The following is a 6632-nucleotide window of genomic DNA, read 5'->3' on the forward strand; positions in this document are numbered from 1 at the left end:
CAGACTGTACAGTAAATTTACAGACATTACAGACTGTACCGTAATGTTAGACTGTTACAGAATGTAGAGTAATGTTAAAGACTGTTAAACTGTACAGTAATGTTCAGACTGTTACCGACTGTAGAGTAATATTACAGACTGTAGAGTAATGTTACAGACTATACAGTAATGTTACAGACTTACACACTGTACAGTAATGTTACAGACGGTTACACACTACAGTAATGTTACAGAGCTATGAAATGTAGACCCAGACTGTCTGGGGTTGAGAAATTATTCACTGACCCGGAGATCAGGGATTGTTCACTGACCCGGGAATGAGGGATTGTTCACTGACCCGGGGATCGGGGATTGTTCACTGACCCGGGGATCGGGGATTGTTCACTGACCCGGGGATCAGGGATTGTTCACTGACCCGGGGATCAGGGATTGTTCACTGACCCGGGGATCGGGGATTGTTCACTGACCCGGGGATCGGGGATTGTTCACTGACCCGGGGATCGGGGATTGTTCACTGACCCGGGGATCGGGGATTGTTCACTGACCCGGGGATCGGGGATTGTTCACTGACCCGGGAATGAGGGATTGTTCACTGACCCGGGAATGAGGGATTGTTCACTGACCCGGGGATCAGGGATTGTTCACTGACCCGGGGATCGGGGATTGTTCACTGACCCGGGGATCAGGGATTGTTCACTGACCCGGGGATCAGGGACTGACCCGGGGATCGGGGATTGTTCACTGACCCGGGGATCGGGGATTGTTCACTGACCCGGGGATCGGGGATTGTTCACTGACCCGGGGATCAGGGATTGTTCACTGACCCGGGGATCGGGGATTGTTCACTGGCCCGGGGATCGGGGATTGTTCACTGACCCGGGGATCGGGGATTGTTCACTGACCCGGGGATCGGGGATTGTTCACTGACCCGGGGATCGGGAATTGTTCACTGACCCGGGGATCGGGGATTGTTCACTGACCCGGGAATGAGGGATTGTTCACTGACCCGGGGATCGGGGATTGTTCACTGACCCGGGGATCGGGGATTGTTCACTGACCCGGGAATGAGGGATTGTTCACTGACCCGGGGATCGGGGATTGTTCACTGACCCGGGGATCGGGGATTGTTCACTGACCCGGGAATCGGGGATTGTTCACTGACCCGGGGATCGGGGATTGTTCACTGACCCGGGGATCGGGGATTGTTCACTGACCCGGGGATCGGGGATTGTTCACTGACCCGGGGATCGGGGATTGTTCACTGACCCGGGGATCGGGGATTGTTCACTGACCCGGGGATCAGGGATTGTTCACTGACCCGGGGATCGGGGATTGTTCACTGACCCGGGAATGAGGGATTGTTCACTGACCCGGGGATCGGGGATTGTTCACTGACCCGGGGATCGGGGATTGTTCACTGACCCGGGAATGAGGGATTGTTCACTGACCCGGGGATCGGGGATTGTTCACTGACCCGGGGATCGGGGATTGTTCACTGACCCGGGAATGAGGGATTGTTCACTGACCCGGGGATCGGGGATTGTTCACTGACCCGGGGAACGGGGATTGTTCACTGACCCGGGAATGAGGGATTGTTCACTGACCCGGGGATCGGGGATTGTTCACTGACCCGGGGATCGGGGATTGTTCACTGACCCGGGAATCGGGGATTGTTCACTGACCCGGGGATCGGGGATTGTTCACTGACCCGGGAATGAGGGATTGTTCACTGACCCGGGGATCGGGGATTGTTCACTGACCCGGGGATCGGGGATTGTTCACTGACCCGGGGATCGGGGATTGTTCACTGACCCGGGAATGAGGGATTGTTCACTGACCCGGGGATCGGGGATTGTTCACTGACCCGGGGATCGGGGATTGTTCACTGACCCGGGAATGAGGGATTGTTCACTGACCCGGGGATCGGGGATTGTTCACTGACCCGGGGATCGGGGATTGTTCACTGACCCGGGAATGAGGGATTGTTCACTGACCCGGGGATCAGGGATTGTTCACTGACCCGGGAATCAGGGATTGTTCACTGACCCGGGGATCGGGGATTGTTCACTGACCCGGGAATGAGGGATTGTTCACTGACCCGGGAATGAGGGATTGTTCACTGACCCGGGAATGAGGGATTGTTCACTGACCCGGGGATCGGGGATTGTTCACTGACCCGGGGATCGGGGATTGTTCACTGACCCGGGGATCGGGGATTGTTCACTGACCCGGGGATCGGGGATTGTTCACTGACCCGGGGATCGGGGATTGTTCACTGACCCGGGGATCGGGGATTGTTCACTGACCCGGGGATCGGGGATTGTTCACTGACCCGGGGATCAGGGATTGTTCACTGACCCGGGGATCAGGGATTGTTCACTGACCCGGGGATCGGGGATTGTTCACTGACCCGGGGATCGGGGATTGTTCACTGACCCGGGGATCGGGGATTGTTCACTGACCCGGGGATCGGGGATTGTTCACTGACCCGGGGATCGGGGATTGTTCACTGACCCGGGGATCGGGGATTGTTCACTGACCCGGGGATCTGGGATTGTTCACTGACCCGGGGATCGGGGATTGTTCACTGACCCGGGGATCGGGGATTGTTCACTGACCCGGGGATCGGGGATTGTTCACTGACCCGGGGATCGGGGATGGTTCACTGACCCGGGAATGAGGGATTGTTCACTGACCCGGGAATGAGGGATTGTTCACTGACCCGGGGATCAGGGATTGTTCACTGACCCGGGGATCGGGGATTGTTCACTGACCCGGGGATCGGGGATTGTTCACTGACCCGGGGATCGGGGATTGTTCACTGACCCGCGAATGAGGGATTGTTCACTGACCCGGGGATCAGGGATTGTTCACTGACCCGGGAATCAGGGATTGTTCACTGACCCGGGGATCGGGGATTGTTCACTGACCCGGGAATGAGGGATTGTTCACTGACCCGGGGATCGGGGATTGTTCACTGACCCGGGGATCGGGGATTGTTCACTGACCAGGGAATGAGGGATTGTTCACTGACCCGGGAATGAGGGATTGTTCACTGACCCGGGGATCAGGGATTGTTCACTGACCCGGGGATCGGGGATTGTTCACTGATCCGGGGATCGGGGATTGTTCACTGACCCGGGGATCGGGGATTGTTCACTGACCCGGGGATCGGGGATTGTTCACTGACCCGGGAATGAGGGATTGTTCACTGACCCGGGGATCAGGGATTGTTCACTGACCCGGGAATCAGGGATTGTTCACTGACCCGGGGATCGGGGATTGTTCACTGACCCGGGAATGAGGGATTGTTCACTGACCCGGGAATCAGGGATTGTTCACTGACCCGGGAATGAGGGATTGTTCACTGACCCGGGGATCGGGGATTGTTCACTGACCCGGGGATCGGGGATTGTTCACTGACCCGGGGATCGGGGATTGTTCACTGACCCGGGGATCGGGGATTGTTCACTGACCCGGGGATCGGGGATTGTTCACTGACCCGGGGATCGGGGATTGTTCACTGACCCGGGGATCGGGGATTGTTCACTGACCCGGGGATCGGGGATTGTTCACTGACCCGGGGATCAGGGATTGTTCACTGACCCGGGGATCAGGGATTGTTCACTGACCCGGGGATCGGGGATTGTTCACTGACCCGGGGATCGGGGATTGTTCACTGACCCGGGGATCGGGGATTGTTCACTGACCCGGGGATCGGGGATTGTTCACTGACCCGGGGATCGGGGATTGTTCACTGACCCGGGGATCGGGGATTGTTCACTGACCCGGGGATCGGGGATTGTTCACTGACCCGGGGATCGGGGATTGTTCACTGACCCGGGGATCGGGGATTGTTCACTGACCCGGGAATGAGGGATTGTTCACTGACCCGGGAATGAGGGATTGTTCACTGACCCGGGGATCAGGGATTGTTCACTGACCCGGGGATCGGGGATTGTTCACTGACCCGGGGATCGGGGATTGTTCACTGACCCGGGGATCAGGGATTGTTCACTGACCCGCGAATGAGGGATTGTTCACTGACCCGGGGATCAGGGATTGTTCACTGACCCGGGAATCAGGGATTGTTCACTGACCCGGGGATCGGGGATTGTTCACTGACCCGGGAATGAGGGATTGTTCACTGACCCGGGAATGAGGGATTGTTCACTGACCCGGGAATGAGGGATTGTTCACTGACCCGGGAATGAGGGATTGTTCACTGACCCGGGGATCGGGGATTGTTCACTGACCCGGGGATCGGGGATTGTTCACTGACCCGGGGATCGGGGATTGTTCACTGACCCGGGGATCGGGGATTGTTCACTGACCCGGGGATCAGGGATTGTTCACTGACCCGGGGATCGGGGATTGTTCACTGACCCGGGGTTCGGGGATTGTTCACTGACCCGGGGATCGGGGATTGTTCACTGACCCGGGGATCGGGGATTGTTCACTGACCCGGGGATCGGGGATTGTTCACTGACCCGGGGATCGGGGATTGTTCACTGACCCGGGGATCGGGGATTGTTCACTGACCCGGGGATCGGGGATTGTTCACTGACCCGGGGATCAGGGATTGTTCACTGACCCGGGGATCAGGGATTGTTCACTGACCCGGGGATCTGGGATTGTTCACTGACCCGGGGATCGGGGATTGTTCACTGACCCGGGGATCGGGGATTGTTCACTGACCCGGGGATCGGGGATTGTTCACTGACCCGGGGATCGGGGATTGTTCACTGACCCGGGGATCGGGGATTGTTCACTGACCCGGGGATCGGGGATTGTTCACTGACCCGGGGATCGGGGATTGTTCACTGACCCGGGAATGAGGGATTGTTCACTGACCCGGGGATCAGGGATTGTTCACTGACCCGGGGATCGGGGATTGTTCACTGACCCGGGGATCGGGGATTGTTCACTGACCCGGGGATCGGGGATTGTTCACTGACCCGGGGATCGGGGATTGTTCACTGACCCGGGGATCGGGGATTGTTCACTGACCCGGGGATCGGGGATTGTTCACTGACCCGGGGATCGGGGATTGTTCACTGACCCGGGGATCGGGGATTGTTCACTGACCCGGGAATGAGGGATTGTTCACTGACCCGGGGATCGGGGATTGTTCACTGACCCGGGGATCGGGGATTGTTCACTGACCCGGGGATCGGGGATTGTTCACTGACCCGGGAATGAGGGATTGTTCACTGACCCGGGGATCAGGGATTGTTCACTGACCCGGGAATCAGGGATTGTTCACTGACCCGGGGATCGGGGATTGTTCACTGACCCGGGAATGAGGGATTGTTCACTGACCCGGGAATGAGGGATTGTTCACTGACCCGGGAATGAGGGATTGTTCACTGACCCGGGGATCGGGGATTGTTCACTGACCCGGGGATCGGGGATTGTTCACTGACCCGGGGATCGGGGATTGTTCACTGACCCGGGGATCGGGGATTGTTCACTGACCCGGGGATCGGGGATTGTTCACTGACCCGGGGATCGGGGATTGTTCACTGACCCGGGGATCAGGGATTGTTCACTGACCCGGGGATCAGGGATTGTTCACTGACCCGGGGATCGGGGATTGTTCACTGACCCGGGGATCGGGGATTGTTCACTGACCCGGGGATCGGGGATTGTTCACTGACCCGGGGATCGGGGATTGTTCACTGACCCGGGGATCGGGGATTGTTCACTGACCCGGGGATCTGGGATTGTTCACTGACCCGGGGATCGGGGATTGTTCACTGACCCGGGGATCGGGGATTGTTCACTGACCCGGGGATCGGGGATTGTTCACTGACCCGGGGATCGGGGATTGTTCACTGACCCGGGAATGAGGGATTGTTCACTGACCCGGGAATGAGGGATTGTTCACTGACCCGGGGATCGGGGATTGTTCACTGACCCGGGGATCGGGGATTGTTCACTGACCCGGGGATCGGGGATTGTTCACTGACCCGGGGATCGGGGATTGTTCACTGACCCGCGAATGAGGAATTGTTCACTGACCCGGGGATCAGGGATTGTTCACTGACCCGGGAATCGGGGATTGTTCACTGACCCGGGGATCGGGGATTGTTCACTGACCCGGGAATGAGGGATTGTTCACTGACCCGGGGATCGGGGATTGTTCACTGACCCGGGGATCGGGGATTGTTCACTGACCAGGGAATGAGGGATTGTTCACTGACCCGGGAATGAGGGATTGTTCACTGACCCGGGGATCAGGGATTGTTCACTGACCCGGGGATCGGGGATTGTTCACTGATCCGGGGATCGGGGATTGTTCACTGACCCGGGGATCGGGGATTGTTCACTGACCCGGGGATCGGGGATTGTTCACTGACCCGGGAATGAGGGATTGTTCACTGACCCGGGGATCAGGGATTGTTCACTGACCCGGGAATCAGGGATTGTTCACTGACCCGGGGATCGGGGATTGTTCACTGACCCGGGAATGAGGGATTGTTCACTGACCCGGGAATGAGGGATTGTTCACTGACCCGGGAATGAGGGATTGTTCACTGACCCGGGGATCGGGGATTGTTCACTGACCCGGGGATCGGGGATTGTTCACTGACCCGGGGATCGGGGATTGTTCACTGACCCGGGGATCG

This window comes from Scyliorhinus torazame, unplaced genomic scaffold, assembly GCF_047496885.1.
Source record: "Scyliorhinus torazame isolate Kashiwa2021f unplaced genomic scaffold, sScyTor2.1 scaffold_1368, whole genome shotgun sequence".
Taxonomy (NCBI): domain Eukaryota; kingdom Metazoa; phylum Chordata; class Chondrichthyes; order Carcharhiniformes; family Scyliorhinidae; genus Scyliorhinus; species Scyliorhinus torazame.